This window comes from Perognathus longimembris, chromosome 9, assembly GCF_023159225.1.
Source record: "Perognathus longimembris pacificus isolate PPM17 chromosome 9, ASM2315922v1, whole genome shotgun sequence".
Classification (NCBI taxonomy): Eukaryota; Metazoa; Chordata; class Mammalia; order Rodentia; family Heteromyidae; genus Perognathus; species Perognathus longimembris.
In genome coordinates, this window is record NC_063169.1 from 43,383,080 (window position 1) to 43,400,423 (window position 17,344).

The window sequence follows — 17,344 nt, forward strand, 5'->3', positions numbered from 1 at the left end:
GTGGCAAGCGGAGAGGACACAGGTGGACCATCACGGACGATTAGCCTGTTCCAACGAACGCAGGACAAATGCACAAATGCGTGGTCTCGTGGCCCCGGGGCGGGGGGGGGGGGGCGTGAAAGCTCCTCGGTGACTAGTTTGCGGGGAGGGTGCGCTGTGTTCCGGGGGCGGGGCCCGGCCTCTCCCCCGCCCCACACGTCGCTGCCTCTGCCTGGCGGAGCCTCTGCCCTAGAGCTCAGACGCGCCCGCATCCCCGCGCACTGCCAAGGCAAGCTGGGGCCGGAGTCCCCGCTCCCGGCCAGCCGCGGAGAGGCTGAGCGAGCCCGAGCGCGAGCGGGAGCGCGGGCGCGAACCGACCTGGCCCTGCCACCTCCGGCATCGCTGTGCGCCCGCCGGTAAGCACCCTTGTGGGCTGGAATCGAGAATGGGTGCCACTTGGGAGACCAGGAGTGGAAGGGTGGGGTGTGGGAGACGAGGGGAGATGGGGAGACTGAGCCATCGAAAACGGGGTTAAGTGCAACTTTCCCATTTTCCGCTCGATCCACTCAAAGCAGATGTCCTCTTCTGCTAGGTGGACCACATCCTTTTAAGAACGCGAGCCAGGGCACGTCGGGGGCGAAAGGGGGTGCTCAGATCAACAGACCTACCCACGGAGGTCTGCTCACCTGCGTTTTTACCCACCTGGCAAGTGAAGGTGGCCATCGGTGACCCCGGTTACAAGTGGCTGAGCCCTTCGCCCGTCGCGCCATCAGCGCCACGTCGTTTTCCTTGGGCAGCGCTGCTTTCCCAAGCTCAGGCGGCCGCCGGCGCCCACGGGGTCAGCCGAGATCCGAGTTCTAACCGGCTAGGCCAGCATCGCGCTCTGCGGCTTTAGCCAACTCACCTTACCCTACCGGTTTCCCTCCATTCTTTGATAAACAGATGGTGAGCCAACTAAGGCCCTCAGGGGTCCCCCACAGCGATTAGACGTTTCCTTGTCGCTAGGACCCTGCCCACAAAAGAGGAACCAAGGGTAAGGTGGCAGCTGACATACCCAGCAAAAGGACTGGGTCCTGGCTGCTGCTACTACTGCTGCTTCAACCACTTGGGGAAGGTCCTGAGATGCCTTCCTGCTGGAAAGGACAGAGACCACTGCCCTGCCCTGCTTCTCAGGCCCCCATGTACCTTCCTAGTTGAGGCTGAGATGGCAGGGTTCATCCTATTTTCCTAAGTTTCTCCGGGAGACAGAGCTCATCTGAACTTGGACTGAGAAAAAGGCAGGCATCTGAAACGGATAGGTACACAGGAAACACTAAAACAAACCCCGGAGTAAAGTAATACCCTGCAGGTGGTATTATTAGCTGGTGTCTGCAGGAGTAGAAGCAGGAGACTAGAGGCTGATCAACACGTAGACAGATATTCACCCTGAAAGAAACAAAAACTGGAACATTGATCCACGTTTGGGTAGTGAAAGGGTGTGGATTCAACTTCCTCCTGAGTGTTGGGATTCACTTTCTGTACTTTTTAGGTTAAAAAGCTGTCTGCCCACTTTACCTTCTTTGCTGACTTTACCGCATCTTTGAACTTGAATATAAAATGTTTAGAGTTTAGATTATTAGAATGAGAACTGAATGGCCATCAGCATTACAGGAGGCTGTGATTGATGCCGTGGGCTCTTGGGCAGGATTTTAAATTTTTGTTTCCTGCTACTGTGTCAGACACTGCCCATGACCTCTTCTGGACACTGATGTCAAGACGGTCCATTTTCTAAAATAAAACGTACTGAAAGTTCAAATAAGTTAAGTTTGAAGCAAAGTATAATTTGAATAAAATTGAGGAAGTTTTTCATAATTGACTAGTCTTATCTTTACAACTTTTTTCCAGCCAAATACGAGAGGCTAATGGGTTACCTAATGCAGAATATTTTTAAAAAAGGGGTAAATTTTCATTTTTATTAAGGACCTTTTGCTCTTCTTGGAGTCATTGTAAGCAGATGTTTAGTTCATTGGTGTATCAATTCAATTTTCCCTGTAATTTTTGTTATTTCTTAAAGGCAAATGAATTTTTAGAAATTTTTTAAAGTTTTTATTATAAAACTGATGTACAGAGAGGTTACAGTTTCATACGTTAGGCATTGGATACTTTTCTTGTACTGTTTGTTACCTTGTCCCTCATACCCCCCTCCCCCCTCCCCTTTTACCCCCCCTGCGGTGTTCAGTTCACTTACACCAAACAGTTTTGCAAGTATTGCTTTTGTTGTTGTTTCTCTTATTTTACCCTTTGTCTCTCAATTTTGATATTCCCTTTGAATTTCTTAATTCTAATACCAGTACAGACTGTTTCCCATTCACTCAGATAAGATTACAGAGATTACAGAGTAATCTATAGACTTTTTAACCAAGATGTAAAATCACTACTAAAATTGAGTTTTAGTGTTTGTTTTGAATCACTCTGTAATATCTCTTATGTGTCTGTTCCCACTCCAGTTCCAGGAAACCACTAATCTACTTTTACATCTTCGTAGATTTGCGTTTCCTAGATATTTCAAACAAATGTATTAGCATATGTTCTGTTTATGGTTTCATTCACTTAGTGTAATGTTTTGTAGTTCATTGTGTTGTAATATGTATCAACATTTTATTCCTTTCAGTTGGTAAATAATTTCCTAATCTATGGATTTGCCATATTTTACCCATGTGCCACTTTACGGACGTTTAAATTCTTCCAAATCTGTACCTCTTGTCAATCATGCTGCTAATAGCTTTTCCATGAGACTCTGTGAGTTCATGTCTTCATTTATTTTGTGTCACTAGTTAGCCATGAAATATCTTGATCATATGATAAATTTATAACTTCTAAAAAATATAAAATGACTTTTTAGATATAAGAGACATGCTTAGGAAACTATAGAAAATGTTAGGGGAATAAATGGTTCCCAGTGGATCATATATGATTTATTGCAAATGTATGCAGCGCAAGGATTGGGTGGAAAAACACATGTTCCTTCCTTTCAATTAATGCTTTCAAGTAAACAAGTTTAAAAGAAAAGTTGTAATAAATTTCAGTAATATTTCTTGCTAATGGTTTTTTAATGCTGAGAGTGAATTAGGATTAATCAAGACTGTATTTCCATCAAAAATGAGATGGTGAGCAATTTCAGAGTTATATTTTAAGTTGTTGATGGGACACAGTCTTGAATGGCTTGACAATGGTTTTCCATTTCTTCAATGCAAAAGTTGGAGTTAGGAATAAAACATTCCTTTCTGAATAGCAAAAAACAAACAAACAATAAACCCCACGATAAAATATTTCTTTAAACATAGTGCTATATAAAGGATATTTATTCATATCTAGGTTTATAGATTTAAGGGCCAAAGTTCAGTGACTTGTTACCAAAAACCTTTTCATTAGGGATAAATCCAGGATTACAGCTTTCCTATTTTAGAACTTCTCCATTAGTGGTTGTTCCTCTAGATCCTGTTCAGTTCAAATATTTTCATATTCTTTGTGTAGGTGTCAAATATTATCAGTTAGCAACATCACATAAGAATTGTAGGTCAAGCTACTGATAATTCATGTAAAACCAAATTTAATTATTCTTTTTTCGTTTTCTCATTTTTGAAAAACAAACAGATGCCTTACTTTTTACTCAAGTAAAATATACTTCATGCCAGCTTTCAGTGGCAGATAGTAGTTTGATGGTATGTATGGCAGGTATGGCGCTTACTATAAATTTTACAGAGCAGGGTAGATGCATATTCTTCAGTGACTCAGTGTTGAAAACATAATAATGCATGAGTTGAGTCCTTTCTTGGAGAAGAGTTTAGAGATGTAGAGCTAAGAATGAAACAGTTCAGACTTGCACATATTTCTGAACATGAGGATGCACTATCAATCACCTAGGATCCTCAGGTAACTAGAAGTGGGATTTCTCAGACAGAAAAGGGCCAAAGAGATGTAGATAGTTTGTGGTAATATGGAGCCACAGTACGTTGAAAAGCTGTTTTCTGAGGGGAGGAAGGAAGCAGAAGTAGCATCTACAGAGTGTAAATGCAGCTGGATGCCTCCCTGGACTCTTCCTTTTCATAGATGCTGCTTCCTTATACAATTTAAGATCTGCTATGCAGATCAAAGAAATATGCTATCTTCACAGAATCAGCATGCTTATAGCATGCTTAAGTATAGGATTTCAATGGGGGAATGCAAACAAGGAAGAAATGGAGGTCCAGTGTAGTAATTTCAAAGTAAAATCATAGAAGTCTAGAGAGTTAAAAGTAGTCTTCTCACATGTCATGCTTTGTATTTACTAATCACAGTATGATTTACTTCCAGATTAATTTTCATAAGCTAAGGTAATATGTCTCAAGAAGAAAATGCCATTCCTAAAGTCAGAGGGGGGGAGAGAGAGAGAGAGAGAGAGAGAGAGAGAGAGAGAGAGAGAGAGAGAGAGAGAGAGAGAGAGAGAGAGAGAGAAGACTTATAACTCAGGCAATTACATTGGCTTATTATGTTTGTTTATTTTTTAAATGAAAATAAGTACTTTTATTATGGACCTCTGGAGCCAGTTATAAGATTGAATCTCAACAAAATACTGAAATAAGTCCCTTTTGTTTGCCTTTCCTAGAGGCCTTGAAACCTAATAGAAAGTCAGATTATAGGTATGATAGATTTTTGTCAGACTTTGAAGGTTTGTAAAGAGTCTATCAAGCCAAAATAAGAAGTTGCACCTAAATACTGCTTCCCCAGAAACCATTCTACCTTTCAGTTCCTCCATCCCTGAAAGATGATGTCCATCAGAAATCAGAACATTAAAGTACAAAAGCAGAACTTAACATATTAGTGGCAAGTTAGAAAGAAAAAAAGAAAGTACATATGTCTTTCCAATTCACATACTCTTCTGAAGCTTTAGATTTGAAGGACATTTAATTGACTGCTGCACTAGACCAATGCTTTTGGGTTCTCATACAGATTTTAGAAATACTAGGACCTGAAAATAACTGGGCATGATGACAGCTGGCATGTGACACTAAGGAAAGTAGAGAGGGTGTTATTCTTCTCAGATTGTTGTTTTGAATTTGTTAGTTGGTGTTATTTATGAACATAGCAATTTGAGAATAAGAGCAGATTTGATGACTGTAATGGATTATCTCTCCCTCAAATGAGGTTTAAAATAAGAGATTCGTCCAGTATAACCAATTCTAACTAGTCCTAACTGATTACATATGTTGGATATTAGATATTACCAGAAGCATAAAATGAGACATGGAACAGATTCTCCCCTTGAGATTAAAACAAGGATACAACATTGCCAAATTCTTGATTTTGGACTGCTGGCTTCCTGACTGGAATGGAAAACAATAGGGAATTCCCTATTGTATTAAGCCACTTAGTTTTTCATAATTTGTTTTAGCAGCCACAGGACACTATTATTGTGGCAATTAAGAAAGATAATATGTAAAAGAAAAGTCAGAGCATGGTAGCCAAGAAGCAGTTGTATGAGAAGCTTAGTGGAGGTAGATTTAGTTATTAGCATGTAAGAGGTAAGGATGAGACCTCCTATGATAAGAATGCAGAATGAGAAGAGAATTTGAAGAATCTGCAAACCTAGGAACTGAGTTCCCATGAGAAAGAGCATTGTCATAGAAACAAATGCAAGGGAGAGTAATGATTTGATTATATCCATAGAAATACAGTTAAATTTAAAAAAGGGAAACTGCTATTAACTATGCCTCATGTCTGGCCTCAAACTAGATGCTTTCATATATTTCATTTGCTCTTCAATCTATAGAGTTGATGGATGGCTCTGTTTTCCGAAGAAGTAGATGAAGAGAATATGTATTCATAATCATTTTAGGGAAAGTAGTAGAACTGATGTGAGAAGCTAGGTTGGAGTGCTTTTGATCATTGAGCCCAAGAAAGTGGTCAGCTCCTTTACCCACACTAGACACAATGAATAGTCACTGCTGTGTGTGGTACACAGTCAGTGCTCTTTCTCAATGTCAATTTGTAAAGATTGTTGAAAACGGTAACATGGCAACCTGGGTATGACATCTATTTTTACTGCTGTTGTCACAGTCCTATACTATTGAATAAAACCAGTCATTTCAGGGGTTGCGTTCATATGTTCTACACAGATTCCACAATGTGGAGACCAGTCTATACTAGTTGAAGAGTGGCAGCAGGTTTTATTTATTTGCCTTTGGGAGGGATGGGAGAACATTTTAAATGATGTGAGAAACACATTTCCACAGATTAGAACATCTCCCTCAGGTGTTTCAGGAATTTTCTATGGCCCATATTATATATAGTTTCTAAATTTCCATCAACTTTGAAACATATGATTGCGATCGTTGCTTTTATGATGTGTTTAGGCATTCTTTTCTTTTTTATTTTTTTCACTTAAAACCTCCATATGGTTCGCTGCCTCTCCACTGGACCAATCTCTCCCTTTTTTGTCATCCTTAAAAATGGGAAGAGGAGGGCTGGGGATATGGCCTAAAGAGCAAAAAGAAGCCAGGGACAGTGCTCAGGCCCTGAGCCCAGGTCCCAGGACTGGCAAAAAAAAAAAAAAAAAATGGGAAGAGGAGGGCTGTGAATATGGCCTAGTGGTAGACTGCTCACCTCATATACATGAAGCCCTGAGTTCAATTCCACAGCACCACATATATAGAAAAGGTCAGAAGTGGAGCTGTGGTTCAAGTGGTAGAGTGCTAGCCTTGAGCAAAAAGAAGCCAGAGAGACAGTGCTCAGGCTCTGAGTTCAAGCTCCAGGACTGGCATAAAAAAAAAAAGAAAAAATGGGCAGAGGAGCCAGGTGGAAAGCAAAGAAAGCGGTGACATTGTCCAAAGAAAATGTTCTCATTACCTGACTTGTGAAACTAAAACTTCCCTTAATAATAACAATAAGATTGTAATAAGCACTCATCACATCATGTCTATGGAGCAACTGTGCAGTCTCAATAAACTCCCCTGCCATCTCCCCTTTTCTCCTATTCCTGGAATTTTACTTTCTCCTGACTATCCTATTTCCCCTGAGCTCAAAGAAATAATAAACTTTCCTTATTATTCTATGCTTTATAGATCTCAGGGAGAAGGACACATATGTCATCTCAGACCATTATTTTTTGATTCAATTGTTCTGATTCTGTCCCTTTGACCTATACTATACTTGGCTATACTATCCTCTACCATTATACATTCCTATCATCTGCCCCTACCTGGAGAAATCACTTCCCCTCTGAATGCTACCATAACTGGTATACAATCTTATCCTTCACTTTTTCCTCAATCTGGGCAATTGATGTATACACCAAACACCCCAGATTCTCTGTCCTTAGACCTTCACAACTCCAGTAATATTGACTTTATCCTACAAATTCTATAGATATGCCTTAAGCTGGTTAACCCATTCAGTATTATTTATTTTCTAAACTCTCAAAATTTGAAAATCTGTGCATAGTACTCTGTAGAGTTAATGTAGTTTTTATATGCTTACCCTTGTTTTGGCTTTACTTGAATAAATACTTCTTTAACTTTTCTGTTTTTACTCTGTTTGTTCTTAATGCTTGGAGGAAGATGTTTCTCAGTGGGTTCCATCAGCACCCATCAATGGAGAACAAGAATTCTGTGTGTTTCTTTCTAGTCCCTTGCCATATCCTCTTCTACCAACCCAAATCAACCTCAAAACATCACCACCTCAATCTTCAATGACCAAGCAATAATCCCTATGATACCAAATATCATGATCAAATATATTGGTTTTCTAGAGACTAAGGTGCTTCCCATGATGCTATGTGGAATAAGGAATTGACTTAAACATCGCACACTTTTGAAATTTCCTTTTTACAAGTCCCTTGTAGTCATCTTCACTTTTAAATGGTGTTGTTTTGTCTAGAGTGTATATGATATCTATTTCTTCATTCTTTATGAACCTTTAACTCTATTGTATGTTGAGAAGCTGAGATCATTAACCATATTAATAAAAGAATATCCTAGAAACCTGTGATAGAAAATCCACATTAAATTGGCATAAGGAGACAGGAAGAAAATTTGAGATATATGTCATTGATATACCCAGGTTTTAGTCAGAGCAGATTTTTTTTTTCAGAATCTAGTTCTTTCTACATCTTGAGTCTGTTCCTCTTCAACTTGGTTTCCTTCTCAAGCTTTGCTCAATTACAAGATAGCTATGACAGAATTCCAGAACTAACTTCTCAAGTATGAATTTAAAAGAACATGTATATCTTCAATAGCAATAGTTAGATGGATTAATGTGTATCAGGAGCCCATCCTTGAAGCAAATACTGTGACAGAAGAAATATAATAAGCCTGTGGCCAGGTAGGAGTCATCAATCACTGTGATTATATGAATTTGAAATTAATTGTCATATGTGAATAGCAATATTATTTTTTTTTAAACAACTGGAGTGACAGTAGAGGAGGGAATGCTTCCAAAGGGAATATTTGTTTCCATCCTCCAAACTGGTGACAGATGGGTTAAATAAAATGGAAGCATACATTGGCTCTGATTAAGCTTGTAGGACTCTCTTACGTGGAAAAGCTATGAGCACTATTAGCCTATATGTCTTGATGAGATTTATTTGAACTGAATACCAGTATATATATATATATATATATTTATTTATTTATTTATTAATTTTTTTTTTTTGGCCAGTCCTGGAGCTTGGACTCAGGGCTTGAGCACTGTCCCTGGCTTCTTTTTGTTCAAGGCTAGCACTCTGCCACTTAAGCCACAGCGCCTCTTCTGGCCGTTTTCTACATATGTGGTGCTGGGGAATCGAATCCAGGGCTTCTTGTATAGGAGACAAGCACTCTTGCCACTAGGCCATATTCCCAGCCCAGTATTTTTAATATCTTCATTCGTGGCTGTATTCTTTGTCATTAAGTTGAAAAATAAGTAGAATTTATTTAGATAAATATTATTCATCATAGTACTCTTTAATTATTAACTAATTTTATTTTAATTTCACCCCATTTAAATAATGTTTTGAAGAGAAATAATGAGGGGATCTTTCCTCTGTATAATTAGTTTTGCAACCAACATTTGAGAGAATATATAAACATGTGATTTAGAAACAATTTTGGGGAAAATATCTCTAATGCCAAAAAGCTTTGATGTGAAGCCAATTCATCTTTTAGTCGGGTGACTCCATCTTTTCTATAGTATGTTTAGACTTTTCTCTGTGTAGAGGAGGTGAGAGAAGATAATGCACACAACTTTCTTTTCAGGCAGAGTGTGATAGGTCTTGCAGAGGAAATAGAAAGTGGTTAAGGTGTTTGAAAAGTAAAATTCACTTTGAGGTTAATCAAAAAGACTATATAGAGGAGGTGCTAGTTAGGATGGTTCTTAGATGTCAGGAGGAATTTCAATGAGTAGATATTCCTAAAGGAGAGAACAGTAACAGCAAAAATACAAAAATGGGAAAGAAAAGGACAGAGCTATGAAGAATGTTAAGGCCTCGGAGAAGATAAAGAGTGAAAAGTTAATTCCTAGGTATTTTTTAGGCTATTACAAAGTGTTGCTTTTCTGATCTTAGCCTTACTCTTGTCATTGTTGGCATACAGAAAAGCTACTGATTTTTGAGGGCTAATTTTATACTCTGCTACTTTGCCAAAGTGTTGGACCAGCTCAAGTAACTTGGGAGAGAAGTCTATGGGGTTCTTTAAATACAGGATCATGTCATTTGCCAAGGGGGTGAGTTTTACTTCTTTCCTTATTTGGATCCCCTTTATGTTTGTCTCTTGCCTTATTGCTCTGGTAAGGAATTTTAATGCTATATTGAAGAGGAGTGAGGCGAGTGGACATCCTTCTATCATTCCTGATTTTAGAGGAAATGTCTAACTCCTCACCATTAAGTATAATGCTAGCTGCAGTTTTATCATATACAGAATTTATTTTATCAGGGAATGTTACATGGATTCCAAGTTTCTCCAGAGCTTTCAGCATAAAGGAGTATTGAATCTTGCCAAAATGCCCTTTCTCCATCTCCTGAGATGATCATGTGGTTCTTGTCCTTGTTCCTATTGATGTGTTGAATTACATTAATTGACTTGTGTATATTGAACCAGCTTTACATTTCTGGAATGAATCCTCTTTGGTCATAGTGTATGAGTTTTTTGCTTATTTGTTGAAGTTGATTGGCCAAAATTTTATTGTTTTGCATCAATGTTCATTAAAGAAATGGGTCTATAGTTCTCTTTCTTTTATGGGTCCTTATCTGATTTGGGGATGAAGGTCATGCTGACTTCTCAGAATGCGGTTGGTAGTGATCTTTCACTTTCAATTTCATTGAAGAGTTTGACGAGTATTGGAGTGAGTTCTCCTTTGAAACCCTTATAGAATTCACCTGTGAATCTTTCTGATCCGCTTCTGACCATAAAAGAAATACAAATCAAACCTACATTGAAGTACCACCTGGATGCAGGTGAACTCCAACACAACATTTGAGTCTAGTCCAGGGGAAGTTCCTAATACCTTATCTCAAAAATTAAATAAACTTTCTGGGGTGTGGCACAAGTGGCACAGTGCTTACTTAATAAACTCAAGGCCCTAGTACTGCACAAAAGAAAAAAAAAGACTGCCTATATATACTTAAACTGGTTCTGAAAGTTGCACATCTAGGAAATATACTGGAGAAAAAAAGTATTTACTTAAAAAAAAGATGTTATCATGATTAACAGGAATTATAACAAGTAATGATATGTTTAAATGGGATAGCATTTTCTTGAGTTTAAATACAGAAATGCTATCTATTATTTTAATGTATAAATCATATTTTTAGATATACACTGTCAAGTAAATTGTCCAGATACCCAAATTTTATCATGTAGTAGTGAATCCTTTCTGACAGTAATTTATTACAAATACTAATGGCATTCCAGTTGGAGAAAGATGGCCTTACTTCTAGTAGTAAATAGAATCTATAGATCATAATAGACTAAGAATTCTCTCCAGGTTTCTCAACATGGACAGGATCATAATTCAGATTGTTACTGATAAGAACTTTTGTAGATTGATTTAACATAGAAAATCAGATTACTTCTAATATGAAATTATGTCTTAATATGGTTGCTTAAACAAATATGAGAAAAAAGCATGAAAATGGAGGCCTCTATGAATCTCTAGCTTAAGTAGTGAAAGAAAGGGTTGAGTGGCTTTGTGGAATTACCCTTGGCTAATATATTCATGGTCTTTATGCTCTGTTGGTTCCTGTTCTAATTTAATTTTTCTATTAGTTCTTTGCGGGAGACAGATGTTGAAGAAATTCTGTGTTTTGAATTTTTAACAGGTTTTAAAATTAGGATAACTTCTTCTTGCTTTTTGGTTAGCTGTAAATTAATTTTTTATTCTACTTTCCCTGCCTTAGTTGCTTAAAATATTACTGAATAAACTACATTTACAAAATTTGTTTTAGGAGCTACTGATTAGAATGGCGAATAATCTTCCTTGTAACTGGATTCAGGTCAGTGTTTGGTCATTACCTGAATATGTAGCTCCCTTGAGTTTTATGTTATCATAAAAGGAATGTGGTCGCAGTACAGTGGTAAAGTACTTGCATAGCATGCACATATTCTGGATTCCCAACACCACTAAAAAAAAGAGGGGTAGGGGTTGGAATACAGGCAATATGATTATTTTAGGCTTCTTACTGAATGAATTAAACCACTATGGGAGGTGCTGGGAATATGGCCTAGTGGCAAGAGTGCTTGCCTCATATACATGAAGCCCTGGGTTCGAGTCCCCAGCACCACATGTATAGAAAATGGCCAGAAGTGGCACTGTGGCTCAAGTGGCAGAGTGCTAGCCTTGAGCAAAAAAAAAAAAATCCAGGGTCAGTGCTCAAGCCCCGAGTTTAAGGCCCAGGACTGACAAAAATAATAATAAATAAATAAACCACTATGGAAATAGTTGGTTATTTACCCTACAGTGATTCACTATATTTTACTAAGAAGACCAAGCCAAGAGTAAGTAGACTGAATTTTAATTTTAGTTTTGGATGAATTACTTATTTTCCCATTCCTGCCAGAAGTTGTCACTTGGGAGATAAATAAGGCAAAAAATGAGAGGAAACGAAATCCTTATGCAATTTTCTATTTGCATCAGATTAATTGTTATAGTATACTATCTACTTAATGTTAAGGAACAAGCCATGTTCAAGGAGGTCAAGTCATACAGAATAAGATCTTGTCCTTAAAGACCAGAGGCTTAACATCTGATAGGTTAATAGCTGGAAAACAATGTGAATCAAGTCACCACAGCAATATGAATCAGTACGAGCATCCTGAGGTGTTTATAAGTAATCATAAAATCAGGGATAGATGCTCACGAGGTGACATTATTGCCCGCTCTGAAAGATAACCTATAGTTTGTGAGGTAAGGAGGAATGTATCCTGAGAAGAGGAAAGAGAATAGAAGTGAGTGATGTGTTTCAGAACTGTGATTCATCATAATGGAGTGTGCATTCTACAGGACAGGGCAGGCATGTTTGAAAGTTTGACAGGAAATACACATGGAAGTAACACATGTTGGAACTCATCAGCTTTTACAAGAAAGCAAAGTTCTGCTTTTAGGATTACATATCATGCTAACATTCTTAAACTTGATAGAATATTTTGAATTATGAGAGTAATGGAATTTTATCTGCTGTGGTATACTGGCTGAAATCCACACGCCTTCAAGAAATGACTGCAACAGAGGGTAAGGAACACTAAGGGGCTATGTGGGCTAGGCTGTCCATAAATTTTGAAGGTATTCATTCTTAGATTTGTTGTGTGTTTCTCTTTTAAGGTATGGATCAGATATGAATGCAAAATTATGGATAATTTACATTTGTTGAATTTGAGGGTGCAGAACTGTGAGATGTTGAAGCTGCTGATGTACGTGTAGATCATAGATAAGAAATGAAGGATATGCCTAGAAATTACTATGATGACGTAGATTCTCTCTCTTTCTCTCTCTCCCTTCTCTCTCTTCCTCCCTTCTTTCATTTTTCCTTTCCCTTTTACTCCCTCACTACTTTCTCTCTCCCCTTCTCTCTTTCCCTCCCTCCATCCTTCCCCTCCGTCCCTCTTCCTTCCTTCCTTCCTTCCTTCCTTCCTTCCTTCCTTCCTTCCTTCCTTCCTTCCTTCCTTCCTTTCTCTCTTTCTCTCTCTCTTTCTTTCTCCCTTTCTCTCTTTTTCTTTCTTTCCTTCTTTTTTGATAGGGCATTCTATGTAGAACATACAGCCTTAAACTCATCACTTTCCCCAACTTCCAAGTTCTGGGATTAATGGCACTAGCCACTACACCCAGTTCCAAGTTTTTTGTTTTTTTTTGTTGTTGTTTTTTTGGCCAGTCCTGGGCCTTGGACTCAGGGCCTGAGCACTGTCCCTGGCTTCTTTTTGCTCAAGGCTAGCACTCTGCCATTTGAGCCACAGCGCCGCTTCTGGCCATTTTCTGTATATGTGGTGCTGGGGAATCGAACCCAGGGCCTCATGTATATGAGGCAGGCACTCTTGCCACTAGGCCATATCCCCAGCCCCCAGTTCCAAGTTTTTAAGAACAGATTTTTTTATATAATAATATGTATGACTTTTTAAAAATTGTATTTTCCTAGTGTTCCATCTATGAAAAGAAAGTATGTAGCTAAATTCTTTGAAATTAGGAAAGCTTTCAAATTTTTGTTTTAAATATAATCTAGTAAGTGATAGCCTTGAAATATAACTTAGTAAGCGATATCCTTTGATACTTAAAATTTGCCAGAAATTTGAATTCTGATGCCCTAGTTTTTCTGTCAACTTCTCTAAGTCTCTAAGGACAGAGTTTAAACCAAGAGTATTTTCAAGGGTACTTTTTGAACAAACCTTGTCTTGATTTTTATTTAGCAACTGTCAGAGAGCAGTCCAAGCAATGTGTGTGCAGATTATGTAACCAGTCACTTAAAGAAGTCTGGGTCCCTTGTTTCCTGTTAACTTGGCCCTCTTGAGAGCCATTGAACTTGGGAGTGTGCTGGAGAACAGCTGGGTGCAACTTAGCCCTGTTGCCTAGCAGTCTTTGTGGAGCAGTCACAAGGCATCGTTGCTGAGCAACCAGGGGGCTCAGAGGTGGCACATCATCCCCCATGGAGTTTAACAGTAGTGGTAGGGATACCCCATGGGAGAAGCAGTATAGCCCAGGAGGGTACCAGGCCTTCTCAGAGGCTCAAGGGTTGCTAGCAGTAAGTATCTGACTTTAGCATCAAAGAAGATAGAGTTATATTCTATGAGGATTATTTGTGGGTTATTTGTGGAATTATTAATATAGACTTAACATGATCTAGAGGCAGGGAAAGGTAGCAGGGACAGCTAGTTTTCTCATTTAAATACTTTGATTCTACTGTTTCTCCCTTTCCAGCTTAGTTGCACAGTGTATTTTGGGGTCAGTAAAAAGTTTTTCATTGGGCTACATGGAATATGTACAGTTCCTGATTAAAATTATGTAACTAAAGCAAACATTTGAGAAAAACCAACAAGACGATTATATTCTGGTTAAGAGGACCTAGATGATAATGTATTTGATTCAACATAAATGCAAAATTATCTTACATTTTTTTCTGCATAGGAAGGTCAGAAAATAGCAGTTCATCAAGACCTGGTTTGAGCTATTTTTAATCCTTAGCACAGTACACAAATCACTCAAGAGAGCTGATAAAAGTGTTGAAACTAATCAGCTCTCTCAGGAAGGCTGAGTTATGCTTTTAGGATTTAGTTTCCATGTTGAGCAATGGCTTTTGTTCAAGATGCTGCCACATGTTTTAAAGGTCAAGACATAACAATTTTAAATCTTGTAACATTAGCCTAGGATTTTCTTCCCCTCCCCCCCCCCCCACACTGTAATCACATGAGAGTCTTTATTGCAAGCTTGGGCCTGGGCTCAGTGGGTCTGAGCTCAGTGGGTCTGAATCGAGAACCCTGACCCTCCATTCAGCAGGGTGAAGGTGATTGGCTAGCTTATGGGGTTTGAAATGATGGGTTGGGTTGCAAGGGTATCGCTGGATTTTAGACTGCATTTTGTTCAGGCTCTTCATAGTGACATGTTCTGCAGTTATTCCAGGAAGCTTCAGGGCCTGGTTAGGCCCAAGCTACAATATAGAGGTGCACCGGCTGCTCAGGTTCTTCATTCTCCCCTTCTACTGGTGACTAAGGGGGATAATCATGGTCCCCTTCTCTCTATTTCACTGGATTGCATGTCTAGAGGCTGGTATTGAGATAAAGCATGGGCAAATAGTTAGGGCCCAAAGTAGTAGAAACAAAGGACCTGTCAACACAGGTATCAGGAGAGTTGTCCATAGTTACCAGGAGAACAGTGATTGATACCAGCTCTCTCCTTTTTTTTTTTTGGCCAGTCCTGGGCCTTGGACTCAGGGCCTGAGCACTGTCCCTGGCTTCTTCCCGCTCAAGGCTAGCACTCTGCCACTTGAGCCACAGCGCCGCTTCTGGCCGTTTTCTGTATATGTGGTGCTGGGGAATTGAACCTAGGGCCTCGTGTATCCGAGGCAGGCACTCTTGCCACTAGGCTATATCCCCAGCCCCCAGCTCTCTCCTTTTTGCTTCCTGTTACATTTCTGCCAAATGCCAAGCTTTCCTTAATGATTCCTGATTGATTGGTATAAAAACAGCACCCTTTTCCTAAGGCTACACATGAGGAGCAAGTCCAGGCTTCACCTACTTTGCAAGACCATCTCAGCGAGGGAATCAAGCAGTTACAGATATTTACATGAGATCTTTCTGGTTTACATTTAGGTGACATCACATAAGTCCCTTAAACCTTCAGATGCAGGTACAGATAAACATAGTTTCACACTGAAGCCCCAATTCTGACCCTATTTATCTTATAGCCAATTTGATTACATACCAACTTTACTCATAAGCTCTAATTTTATGACATACTGATATCATTTGCTACATACTTAAACTTTCTAGGGGTTGTCTTCCTTTTTCTCACCTAAAGAGAATTACTTGTTTTCCCCAATTCTCTTTCTAAATTCTTTCCTTATCCCCCACTCATGCCCTCTTCTACTCAGACCATCAGCCACTTACTTGAACATTCTGTGACAATTGACAACCTTTACTTTTCAAATCCCTTTCTTATCCAGAGGAAACCATTTTGTTTCCTCTATCCCTTTCCCCAAGGCTTTCTTTACTAACTTTCCTCTTTACATTTTCTGGAGCTTCTTTGCTGCTAGAGTTTTAAAACTGTCTACATTTTTTTCCTCTGGCTCGTGGAATCTAGCCTAGGATTTTTATTGGCATGGAGGGTCTACGTATAAAGTGATCTATACATTTTGGTGAAGATTAAAACTATTAATAAATTTTTCACATAGTGTGTAGTCTTTGATTTGAGCCATAGTTTCACTTCTGGCTTTCTGGCTGTTAATTGGTAATGTGTCTTACGGACTTTCCTGCTTAGGCTGACTTAGAACCAACAATCCTCACACTTTAGGTTCCTAAGTTGCTAGGATAATAGGAAATTAAGTATTTTTAAAAGTGCTTTATAGGGCTGGTAATATGGCCTAGTGGCAAGAGTGCTTGCCTCATATGCATGAAGCCCTGGGTTCGATTCCCCAGCACCACATATATAAAAAATGGCCAGAAGTGGCGCTGTGGCTCCAGTGGCAAAGTGCTGGCCTTGAGCAAAAAGAAGCCAGGGACAATGCTCAGGCCCTGAGTCCAAGGCCAGGACTGGCAAAAAAAAAATAAAATAAAAATTAAAAGTGCTTTATAGAGTTTTTATCATTTATAAAATCAGCAGACACATTCTGTTTATCTTACATAAGTTTTTATCAATCTAACACATTAAATACAGTATGTGTTAGGTATTGTACTGTGTGATTTAAATTCAGTAGTGCATCTGAACTTCTAACAATCACATGGAAAAATTATTAAGCCTATTTTATATTCAGGGAGGCCTTGACAGGCTTAGAGAGGAAATGGGCAACTGTATTTGTAAGTAGGATATGCCTTCAGAATCCATGTTCTTGATTATTATATCACAAATGTTCTATGATTTAATAAGGGAAATTCAGAATTCTCACCAAACTTGTTTTTAAAATTAAAGCACAACTAGAAAATTCAAGAGATGATGACTGTAGAATCATTTACATGTGAAATTCATTTGATTTCTTCTCCTTTTTTTTTTTTTTGCCAGTTCTGGGGCTTGGACTCGGCCTGAGCACTGTCCCTGGCTTCTTTTTGCTTAAGGCTAGCACTCTACCACTTGAGCCATAGTGCCCATTCTGGCTTTTTCTCTATATGTGGTGCTGAAGCTTCATGTATATGAGGCAAGCACTCTACCACTAGGCCGTGTTTCCAGCCCTGATTTCTTCTTT

General features: G+C 39.0%; 1 protein-coding gene across 5 annotated transcripts in view; it reads left to right on the forward strand.

Moving 5' to 3' along the window:
* Window positions 1–217: 217 nt before the first annotated feature.
* Window positions 218–17,344, forward strand: part of Pkib (cAMP-dependent protein kinase inhibitor beta) — a 102,370-nt gene continuing 85,243 nt past the window's right edge. For 3 of the 5 annotated variants that reach the window (XM_048354005.1, XM_048354006.1, XM_048354010.1), the window contains exon 1: window positions 218–395. The gene's annotated coding sequence lies outside the window, so the exon portion shown is untranslated. The remainder of the gene's footprint in view (window positions 396–17,344) is intronic. The other 2 variants (XM_048354007.1, XM_048354008.1) reach the window with 1 other exon arrangement.